Here is a 12,031-nt window from a genome sequence, read left to right on the forward strand (position 1 = left end):
CCCACCCCCCGGCCCGGCCAGCGTGGCTCCTCCTAGGCCAAGACCACAGGGTTAAGTCAGCGGCTCCACCGGCTCCTACCACCCGGCTAAGAAGCAACCCTGCCCGGTCAGGACCTCGTACCCACCCACCACACACCTGCAAAGTGGCCGCTGTACCGACTGACCCGGCTTCTGTGATGCCAGACGCCCTTGGAGAATCTGGTGAACGCTACTGACTACTGACAAATGCCCAGACGGACTGCTGGGCGTCAAATTTCAAGAGATTGGTGGATCCTTGAAGGCCCCCAGGGACCCGGATGTGACTTATTACTAGTTTAAAACGACCCAACGATTTCATAAGGATTCTGACCATTCTGACAGCTTATTGCTTTGGTGAACATCTCAGAGCAGCCTTTTAAAGCATCATCAGATGCAGAGACAATTTCTGGAAGTATGTACAAGAAATCAGAAAGCTTGGCACTCTCTGGTAGAAGGAGCTGGGGTCCTGGATTAGATGGAGATTTATATTTTTTTAATTGGATATTCTTTTACATCGTTTTGACTTTTTTTCCTTTTTGACCATGTACATACATTACTTTTTTTCCTTTTTGACCAAAGTACATACATTACTTTGATACTTCAACAAAAACAGTTCATAAGACACTATTTTATTTTATTTTTGGTACTGGGGGTTGAACCTGGGTGCTTAATCACTGAGCCACACCCCCAGCCCTTTTTATATTCTATTTTGAGACAGGGTCTTGCTGAGCTGCGCAGGGCCTTGCTAAATTGCTGAGGCTGGCTTTGAACTCGAGATCCTCCCCAGCCTGCCTCAGCCTCCTGAGCCGCTGGGATTATAGGCACGTGCCACCAGGCCCAGCTAAAACACTATTTTAAAAATGAGAAAAATAATTTACAAAAATAAAATAAAATGTTATTTCAGTTAAAACCTGTCCCTGTCCCATGGACACCTCCATGTCTGTGACGGGCAAGGGACAGGTCAGCTTCTGTTGGGTCTTCGACGTAGGTCATCACCCTTCTAAATGGACAGGGCAAGTGCTGGCGGGATTTAATAGACCCCTGCACAGACATGGGATCTCCTGCGGTGGGGAAGGAACTGGCCAAAGCCTTCTAAGTGTGTCCATCTTATAAAAAACCAGAGGCTCCACTCTGAGGTGTTTGCCCAGGAGAAATGAAAACCCCGGGTGGTGGGTCAGTTACCATCACCCCAAACTGGAAAGAGTTGAAACATTCTTCAACATATGAGGGGCCTAAGAAATGGGGGCTCATGCACACACCAGAGCCACAGGGGAATCTCAGATGACTCAGGTTAAAAGAAGCCGGTCTCCGAAGCGTTTGTTTTATGGGATTCCATTTATATGACATCAAGCAGAGGGCAAAGCTAAGGCAGAAAACAGATCAGTAGTGGCTGGGGACAGAGGCAGGGTGGGACTGATAACTCCTGGTGGCAGGAGAGGATGGTGGGGGAGTGATGGGAGTCAGGTGACCGCGTGTGTCCCAACTTAGAACTGTTCATCACAACAGTGGGTTTTACAGCCCGTGAGTTTAAATCACACACATAGTATAGGCAACACCAGGAGGTGTTTTGACACCGCTGCGTCTGTGTCCACTGCTGCTGCCGTGTCTACCTCGGTCACACGGGGCTCCGGAGCCTGCCAAGGGTGGCTGTTCTAAGGCTGAAAGTTCAAGAACCCTCCAGGAATGTCCGCAAAGCCCTTTACAGTTCACAAAGCACCAAGCTTCCTCGTAACCCCGCGGGACCCACAACAAGCCTGAAGGGTTTTAAAAAAATAAAACATTTTCTCTTGCTATAAAAACAACGCTTGTTTGTTAAACACAGATTAGTCAATATAGATTAGCAGAATGAAATCAAAACCACCCACACCAATCAGGGCCCATCTATGATGCCACCTAGGAGGTCTGAACTTCCCTGTGTCACGTAGACAAGCATACCCTCGAGGGACCTGTTGCAGTTCCACGCCTCACCTTTTAAAAAATTGAGATGTAATGAATAACCATGCACGCCGGCCGCGTTCACCCGAACTGTCATTTTTGGTGGATGAGGGGTCTTCTAGGATTGCAGGACCCAGGATTTATGGCCAATCCCCAATTGCTACACTTAGAGTTGGCTTCTAATTTTATTACTATTATAAAATTATTATTATTTACTCCTATTATAGAAACAAGTGGTGTTGAAACTCACCCTATGCCCAACCAGGATTTGTGACCCCAGATAGAAATTGCTACTTTTTAAAAAAGGCTTGGCTATGCATTTTCCTCTCCCATCATGAGCACAGGATGGCACCACCTCCCAACACCAGCAATCGTTTTTTAACTTAAGATTTCAAAACTCCTAAAATATTTCCAATTTCATATGTGAAAGGCAGCATGGTTTGAATTGGCATTCCTTAAATGCCACGAGGTGAAATCTCTCTCTTCTCTCTCTCTCATGCACCTACTAGACAAGAGCATTTCTTCATCCTATTTCCAGAATAGGGCATGTAGCTTGTCCTTACTGACCCCAAAGTCCCTGTGTGTGTCCAGAGAACCATCCCTTGTCTGTCATGTGTTGCAAATACTGCCCCTGTTTATCACAGGACATATCAAAGTCTTTTAATTTTAGCAACGTAATCTATCGATCATTTTCTTTATAATTTCACCTTTTACCATCATGCTTAGTAACTTTGGAGAGGGGAAACTTGGCAGACGCCACCTCAACTAGTGGTCAAGGTCAACCAGAACAATAAATAAATCACACTGACTATACGTAAATCCTGTTATGACGCAAAGAGAAGGGCATTTCCCCTATGCAGGATTCCTTCCCCAAACACAGAGGCCCCGTCTGACGGTAAGAAGATATCACACAAACCCAAAAGAGGGACATCTACAAAATACCAGCCAGTTCTCCTCAAAGCTCTCAAGGTCATCAAACTCAAGGGAAGACTGAGAAATTCACACAGACAAGAAGAGTCCAAGGGGCCAGGACGACTCAATGCAAGGCAGGATCTTGGATGGGATCCCGGGGCAGGACAACAGCAGCTGGAAACTAGCTGGTGAAGTCCAAATAAAGCCTGAGCTCAGTCAGTCCTAATGCGAAGTCCGTAGTTTTCAGAAATACGGTCGCTCTCCAGATACAGGGGTTCTGCACCAGAGGATTCAACCAACTTCAAATAGAAAATATATATATTTTTAAATTGTATGTGCAGACTTCCATCCACCCCCTGTCATTATTCCCTAAACAGAACAAGAGAACAACTATTTGAATATTATTTGCATTGTATTCGGTGTTCTAAGCAATCTAGAGATGGGTTTAAAGTCTGTTGGGGGTGTGCGTAGATTATATGCAAATACCACATCATTTTCCATAAGGGACTTGAACATCCTTGGACAACTATATTTAAGATGGTAACATTAGGGGACAGATAGGTGAAGTGTTTATGGAAACTTTCCGTACAACTCTGTGACTTTTTCTATAAATCTAAAATTATTCCAAAAATAAATAAAAAGCCTTGGCTTAGGAATGTTGCTGGACGCACAGCTGGTTTCTAAATTTGTTGCTACTATAAAAAAATAACTGTGGACCTTCACTGCTCACGTCGTTATTAAGTGTTTCCTTGGGATAAAATGTTGGTCTTGAAATTACTAAGTTTGCAAAAGTTTTTGGACAATCTGGCAGAAAAGCAGAGAGAATAGGATGGGGAAAACCCTTTGGGTTCCTGAGGAGGAGAAAGGGGGTGTGGAACGTGGTCCCCTGTGACTGCTGCGGGCGGGGCAGCGGTCACAGGTCTGGAAAGGTCAGCTGGGGCCGGATCTGAAGAGCCTGGTCGGTCTTCAGAGCGTTGAAAGCTAAAGCCTTTGGCCGAGCTCGGCTGCAGGTCACCCGGAATCCGCAGAGATTTTAATTCAGGGCTTGACGCGGTTACTGATTGGTTAACTGACTCCTCCTGCTGCCCAATGAGGCGTAGGCTCCCTGAAGTCAGGGACCACGCCCCTCCTACGCACCATTCACCTCAAAGCCTAGAAGGACATCTGTTCTGGAGAGAGAGGGGAGAACGCGGATGCAGAGTCTTGTTTCCAAGATGCTTTCCCCCCAGTTTTTCATTGTGATAAAAGTGTGCACAACACAAAATTTACTATCTCACCATTTTCAGTGTAGAGTTTGGTGGCATTTGGGACGTTCATGCGGCTATCACCAACACCCACCCACAGAACCCTGTTCATGGTGCAAAACTAAAACTCGCTTCCAAAACACAACCCCCCAGCCCCCAGCCCCGGGGGCCATCAACCTACCCTCCGTCTCTGCCTGTTCTAGGGGCCCCGTGGAACTGCGATCCGACCGCATTTGTCTTTTGGGATTGACTTATTTCAGCTCTGTCTGGCACTGCCGTGAGCCCAGGTGCACCAATAGCTCCTCAAGACCCTGCTTCCAGTTCTTTTGAGTGGACAGCAGGAAGCGGAATTGCTAAATCACATGGCCCTTCGATTTTAGTTACTTATTTACTATTATTATTATTTGAGGAACTAACAAAAATAGCTTTTAAGAAGAAATTATGTAAAAGTTTTTTCCCCACCCCTCACAGCTCATACCTCCGGATCTTTGCACAGCTGCTGCCCTCCCCCCACACTCCCAACAGGAAACACTCTGCTATGTGGAACTTCTATGTCCCCTTCCGATGTCAACTCAGACTTCACTCATCTTTCTCTCAGTTGAGCCTCTGCCTTCCTGGTCCTGGGCTTCCGGATCACTCACTGGCTCTATTGCTATGATCCATTCCCTGTGGTCTCCCCAGGAATATAGGCTCCCCCTCGGGGAGCAGGAGCTGCACTCAGCACAGAGCAGCGCATTGGTTCAAAGCCTTCTTCCCTGGAGACACAAGCTGCAGCCATCACTGTTTGAAAATAATAGTCACCCAGAGGCTGCACTGGCACATAATCGCTACCCTTCCAAACTGCAGTGAAGGATCTGTCAGACCCAGGTCTCCTCTGTGTCTGAAGTGAGCAAGGTTTGAGTGTTCTTTCTTTCTTTTCTTTTTTAATCTTGTCCCTCCCACCCAGTATCAACACACCACACCCACGCCCTCACCACCAGGAGCCTGCTGGCAGGGTGGGGAAATTCACAAGGGTCAGGGAACTCAATCTCAACCTATTTCTCTTTCTCTCTGGCCAGACCAGATGGGAAGAGGAAACAAAATTATAAATCCACCCAGAGTGGCTCAGGGTGCAGCTCACTGGTATAGCAGGTGCGTAGCCTGTGTGAAGCCCCGGGTTTAATCACAGTGTTCCGCCCCCCAAAAAAATTCATCAAGATTTAGAGCCACCTGGTTCTGCACCTTGAATAGAGGACAGGGCAGAACCTTCTGGAGACTGTACATGGCGTGAGGCTGTGATCTTTTAGAAGCTGACGCCCCTAGCTGAGTTCTTGTCCTGGTTTTGCCAGGGGCTGTTGGGTGGTCTGCATTGTCTGTAGCCTGGGAAGCTCCCTGGGGCCAAGCTACCGGGGCATTAAAGAGACGAAATGCCAAAACAGGAGCCGCCTAATGTTTGGTGTGTTGCAGCCACATAAACAGAGATCAGCAGTCAATCATAGCACACACAACCGCGTGGCCCTCAGGGGACAGAGCCCGTCTGTGTGTTTCAGGCCAGTTGCTGTCTTAGTAGTGGCTTTATGCCCTCATTTAGACGCTATGGCTTGGATCTGGAATGTCCACCAAAAGTTCATGTGCTCTTGGTCCCCAGTGCAGCAGTGTCCAGAGGTGTCCAGGGCTCTTAGGAAGTGAGTGGACCAGGGGCTCTGGGCTCATCGGGGGATTAGTCTACTATGGCTTCATGACTGGGTGGACTACTGGGGGGTGGAAACTCTGGAGGTGTGGCCTAGCTGGAGGAAGCAGGTCCCTGGGGGCCTCTCTGGAGAGGGCATAGCTTGTCCCCAGCCCCCCCTCCTCTCTACTTCTCAGCCCTGGGGAATTGAGCAGCTTTCCTCAGCCACGCCTCTCCACCACGATGCTCCACCTCACCACAGGACCCAGCCGCCCGTGGACTCAAACTTCTGAAAACACGAGCCAAAATAAATCTTTCTCCCTTTTAAGTTTTTTTTTCCCCCCAGATATTTTGTCACCATAACAGAAAGCTGACTTAACAGTCTCCCCATGGAGTATCAAGGTGGGGGGGGGGGGGGCGCGAGGGTTTGGCCACCCCCTGCCCAGGGCCCAGCCTCTCCCTTCTGGCCTTGGTTTCTGGCCCTAAGAATGAGGAGCTAGGCGAACAGTGCTTTCCAGTTTTCTGACCTATTCTACTTTTAAAGTCTCAAAATTTTTAAGGGGTCTCACACCCCTACATCTGGGACATCTGCAAGCTGAGCGTCCTTCCTGCTGGCCCCATCTCCCGACTCTCAGCCCTGTCCCCACAGACCCCTGAGTTACTTCTGGGACTGGTCCAAGGAATCCCAAGTTTCCCAGGATCACGGTATAAGATCCTGTGGATTGCAGCAGGGTTTTCTAAGGCTCGAACCCCACAGTAAGAAATCCCTGTTATGGGGTGACTCCGTCCACACCCACAGGCAGATAACCAACAGCTTTCCTAAAGAATGCTTCTCAGGGCTGGAGGTGTAACTCAGTGGTGGAGCACTTGTCTGACGTGCCTGAGACCCTGGGTTTGATTTCCAGGACGGGGAGGCGGGGACGGGGGACTTCTCATGATGAAGCCAGATTCGAAGACAGGTAGTTAGTGTAGTTAGGTAAATCCGGTCTAATAGAGGCCATTATTGAGAATGGAGAGCAGCACTTGGGGAAATTGAAATGTTAATGTCCCAAGGCCGGGATCCCATCCTAAGGAACTGTGAATGAATCAGCTCCCAGCAAACAGGGAGGTGCTAATCCAAAACCACCCCAGGCCCTTCCTGCCCAGGTCACTCCTCCAGCTCACCTGTCCCCCACCTTTTGGGCCTTCATTCTATAGCTGCAGGATAAAGGGAAACAAAGGACATGAATGCGAAAAGTAAAAGAAGACCTTAGCTATAAAAGAGGGAAGACCTCCATGGATTCTGCCTTTTGGGTCCCCTTCTTCCTCCGGGGAGAAGTCCTTTCTGCTGTCCTTTAATAAAGCTTCCACTTTCCACTCTTCCCTTGTCTTGTGCTTCTCTGGTGTTATACTTCAGCATTCGGGGAAGCAAGGACTCGTCACCAGTAAACAGCGGTAACAATGACAGGAAATGATCATTTTCTATTTTTCTCCATTTCTCCTTTAAAAGACAGCTGCGAAGCCACTTCACTGCCCATCAAACCCACTAATAAGCTGCTGCTCACAGTCTGTCAAGGTTAGCCTAGAAAACATCCCAGATCATTGTTAGGACGTCTAGCAGTATGGAGGATGTCTGGTGCTAACAAAGCTGTGATCCTGTTAGAGGGGGTGACCTCACCCCAAGAGATCCTGTCCCGGAGGTGGGGTGACCTCCCTGCCTCCCCTGTCCAGGAGACAAACTATCTGCACACTGATGCCATTGAAATACCTCCCAAGAGGCAGGACTTAGATGAACGAGCCAAATACCGGCTTTCCTAGGGACCTGCACCTACTGCCCCATGCCTAGCCCCAGGGGATTTGGGACCAGGGATGGTGGTGGGTTGTGAGCACTGGCTGCTTAAAATGAATACAGCTAAAACTCAGAAGCCACCTGGCTCGTTCCCTGCAGCCCTGTGATCTTTGGGTCACATCCATCCCGCCCAAATGGCTGACTTCTTCCACTTCCTAGAACCTCAGTGAGAATCTGTTTGTGCTTTAGATTTTGCAAATATCACTCCTTCCCAAACACCCACAGTGATGCAGAAAAATGGCCCCCAAAGTCCTACAGTGGTGGGTGACAAATTTCTTATGCACTTGGCAGAAAGAATTCTGGCCAAGGCAGCTGTTCCAGCAGTAAAGATTGGCCTCCCAAGTACCTGCTGGCCACCAGGTAGAAGAAGGAGAGAACTGGCAGCTAGAACCTGTGTGGAAAAACTGTCCCCTGGGGCTAACACCCCTTAGGGTGACACATGGAAAAGCAGCAAGATGAAATGACAGAGTGATCGAACTAACACACCACCTGCCCAGGTCACCGCAGGATCACCAGAGGCTGCTGGCATCTGCAGCCATTCCTTCCAGGTTTTTACAATGAATAGTCCGTCCGTCCTCTGGGAAGAGAACATTCCCTGCAGAGCCACAGTATAAAGTCAGCTTAGCAGAGCACCTAAATCCCAGTTGCCACGGTGCACCCCATGCCTTTTGACACATCATGTGGACGCCCTGAAAATACTTGGAATGTTGCTGGGAGCCATTAGCCAAGTAGGTATGACAATTTCCTTGCCAGCGTACCCCATGTTGCTTAGTGGAAGGACTCGTGGAAATAGGACATTTTGCAGTGACATTGCATGTAGGTGACCTTGCTCAAAGACCAGGGCGGATCCGGGTTTAGGGTGTTCCCGGTTTAGGATAATCGGGTTTAGGGCGTTCCAGTTTTAAGATTATTCCTGCTGGGAATAGGGCGTATTCTGCTGCCTGAGTTCCCCTTGAGTTCTCACGGGATTCAGACAGTATTTTTTGGGAGACAGAAGCCCAGTGGATTTGGGCAGAGAACGTGGATTTCCCCAGAACGTGATTGTAGACGGCTGGTGTGAGTTCGGGAATAAAGAGTTGCTGTTTGAATCTACAAGCTGTGTGGTGGCTCGTGATTGTGTGCCCAGCCAGACTGCGGCAGAATGTGGAGAGAAAGGGACCCCAGGACAGGGAGGAGGCTCTGCTTTTTCTTCTTACCACCCCCCCCCAACCAAGCCATCCTCCAAATCATCCAAGACAGAATTGGGGAGCCTGGGGTCTATTCCTGACCCTGGCCTCAGACAGTCCCTTCCCTTCCTCAGGCCTCGGTGTCCCCACGTGTAGGAGGATGGACTTGCTGGTCCAGTACGCTGACCAGAGCCGTTCAGGCTGGAGGATGCTGCGAATGGCAAATCTAGGGCAGGAGAGAACAAGGCCCGCTCGGCTGCTTGGCCCAAGTAAACAAGCCCAGCTGAGGGCCAAGCCTGCCCGGAGAGGTAGCCGGGCTGAGGGGAGGGAGGGAGGAGCCGGGCATCAGCCCAGAGGGTGGCGGGGAGAGGGAGAGCTTAGCAGAGACCCTCAGAGGAGATCTCTGGCCAGTGTCTTGTGGCTGTTCTGGGCGGGGCAGGACAGCTGGCAGGAAAACCAAGAAGCAGGCTGTTTCTCCGGGGAACACCAGCTCCCCGAGGGATGGCCTTGGCACCAACTGCTCCATCGAGGAGATGGGAGAAAAGGACCCTGCCAGGCCAGCCTGGGCCTCCTGTGTGGGCTGCGGAGGAGCAGGACTCTATGAAGCTTCCAGAAAGATGAGATGCTGAGAAACCGTCACACCAGGGGCCTAAAACAAGTCTTTGACCTGAATGTGGCCAGGCCACCTGGGATCGGGCACAGACACCAGGGGATCTAAGGGGCTTGGGGTCCAGTCCCAGTTTGGCTGCTGTCCTGCTTGTCCTTGGGAAATCCCTCCCCCTCTGAGTTTCACTGGTCAAATAAGACTGGCAGCTCTGAGAGCCCGAAGCCTCCCGCACCTGAGGTATTCTGGGGTCCTCTGTCACCTGCGAGCAAAGGGAGATCTGCAGCTCCAATCGCAAGGCTCTCCCCAGCTTCAGAGCAGAGACCACAGAAGTGAAAGCAAAAGCCAGCAGCCCAAGCAGATCCTCATGAGGCATCTGGGCTGCTGGAACATTCCTGGCACCTTGGGAGGCAATGCTTTCTCTCTCTCCAATCCCACCTGGGTCCAGAACTGGGGCAAGAGAAGCCAAGGACCCAAGTGTCTTGCGCTGCAGCCACCTCCAGCCCAAGATTTCGGAGGGGTTCTCTGCCAGCAAGACAGCATTTCCAGAACTGTGACTGGTAAAACCAGGGCCTCCAAGGAAGCAGCTGCCCCAGGCAAAAGTCAGTGAGACACACCCCCTGGCTCTGCCATCCCTCCCAGATGGAGAAGCCCCTGGGGCCTTGTGACACGTGGAGCCCCAGGGCAGGAGAGCTGGAGGGTTGGGGCCCTGCGCTCATCACCTCTCTCTGGCAAAAGAGAAGGCTGGAGGTTGGATCTCTCAGGGAGACCCCAAATCTTATGCTGAACCAGTGATCCCAGGTGAAGGCCACATGTAATAATCCCTGCCTCTGTTCAGGCCTCCCATGTGGCTCCCCACTGCCCACCACCAACCGGCAGCCGGCTTTTTCTCTCCTAGAGATGTGATCTCTCCATGCAGCCACAATTATCTTCTAGCCTTCTTCTTCTTCTTTTTTTTTTTTTTTTTTTTTTTTGCAGTGCTGGGATTGAACCCAGGGCCTTGTGTGTGGTAGGCAAGCACTGTACCGCTGCTGTGCCCCCAGCCAGAAAGAAGGTAGTTAGTGCCTGCCCACAGAAAGGGCTCAGGTAACATCTGCTGGATGGTTCCAAGAGAGCCCTGCCGGTCCAGTGGGCCCATTCCAGCCTTGTCCCCACTCCCTTCCTGGTTCCCCACCCTCCCAGTAGCCCACCCTCCCCACCTGAGTCCTCCCACCCAGCACAGGTCTGCTTGCGGGTGCTCCACCTGCCAGACACCCTTCCTCCCAGGTCCCCTGTGGACTCCAGTTTCCTGTGGACTCATCTAATATTCTTCTTTGCAGGACCTCCCTCCCCAGTTATTTTCTTTCTAGCATTCTCTCTTAAGACCGGTAACATAATGTCCTCCAGAGCCTGCTCTGTACTCGGCACAGACACCCCACTTTGCCCTGGGAGGTCACCATTCCCATTTCACAAAAGAAGAAACAGAGGCACAGAGGGGTGAAGTGACTGACCACCATCTGTCATGGCCAGGAATGGTGTGGCCTGACTGTAGCACCCACCCTCTGTGACACTGGCCATTACTGTCCAACTCGTTCACTAGGCTGGGAGCTCCCCAAGTCCTCCCCGAGTCCTGAGCAACGCTCCACACGTCCAGGACACCATGAGAAACAGCTTCATGGCCAGTCTCCTCCCCTCGCCTTCCTATTGCCCTTTTCTCCCACTCTCGTTTGTGTGTGTGTGTGTGTGTGTGTGTGTGTTTTGGGGATGGGGGTACATCTGGTAAGAAAGGGAGGGAAATATTTGGAAGGAAATGGGCTCCTTCCCAGATCCTTTTGGCCCCGCTCCATCAAGTCGGGATCCTGGTGGGACAAGTCCAAGGGTGGAAGTTGTTCTCAGGTGGACCTTTCACTACAGGAGCTAGCTTCCAAGTAACCCTTCAAAACAAAAGCCAGAACCTGCCCCAGGGCGGTCCCTCCACCTGCAGCCCTGCGATGGCCCCGCCCACCCCGCTTCGGAGGATTCCGGGAGCCCAGACCCCCAGACGGAGCTGAAGGACCGGTCCCGGGACACATGTGTCATCCCAGGGCAGCCCGCGGCGTCTCCCAGAGGAAAATTGCGGGTTCCCGGCCTTCCACACCCACCCTGGTGGGAAAGATTCCTTCCTCCAAGTGACTATCCTATTAATCAGACCTGCTGCGCCCCTGCCGCTGTCCTGCGCGCCGACTTGAGATCTGATGGGGATCCGGCGCTCCCCCAAAGTAACCCAGCTTGAACCTCGCAAGAATGCCTCGTCGTCTCGCCCCGGGACACTGTCATTCCCACTTTACAGACAAAGAAGCCGAGACACGGCAGGACCCAAGTTCCACCTCACCGCTCCCGCCGGTTTCTCACCCCTTTACTTCTAGTGGGTAAAACAGGCGCGCACGAATCTTAAACTGTAAAAAGCCAAAAAGAAACGAGGGCAGGGGAGGAGGGTCCACGCGGACGGCGCCAAGCTGCTTTTCAGGGACCAAAGCTCTGCTCAGGATCAGGGGTGGCAGGTGCCTCTGCCGAGGCCCGGGGTTCAAAACCCTCCGGGAGGATGGCACTGGTCCTGGCCAACAGGGGGCCCCCGAGGCTGGCCGCCTTCCCCCTCCGTGGCCGGCCGGCCCGCGCGGTGCGGGAGGTGGGGGTGTCGGTCGCTGGCGGGGCGCGGCT

General features: G+C 51.5%; 1 protein-coding gene across 2 annotated transcripts in view; it reads right to left on the reverse strand.

Moving 5' to 3' along the window:
• Positions 1–12,031, reverse strand: part of Tmem51 (transmembrane protein 51) — a 45,435-nt gene that overhangs the window by 32,831 nt on the left and 573 nt on the right. The window lies entirely within an intron of this gene.

The sequence above is a fragment of the Marmota marmota genome, unplaced genomic scaffold (assembly GCF_001458135.2).
Source record: "Marmota marmota marmota unplaced genomic scaffold, marMar, whole genome shotgun sequence".
NCBI lineage: Eukaryota > Metazoa > Chordata > Mammalia > Rodentia > Sciuridae > Marmota > Marmota marmota.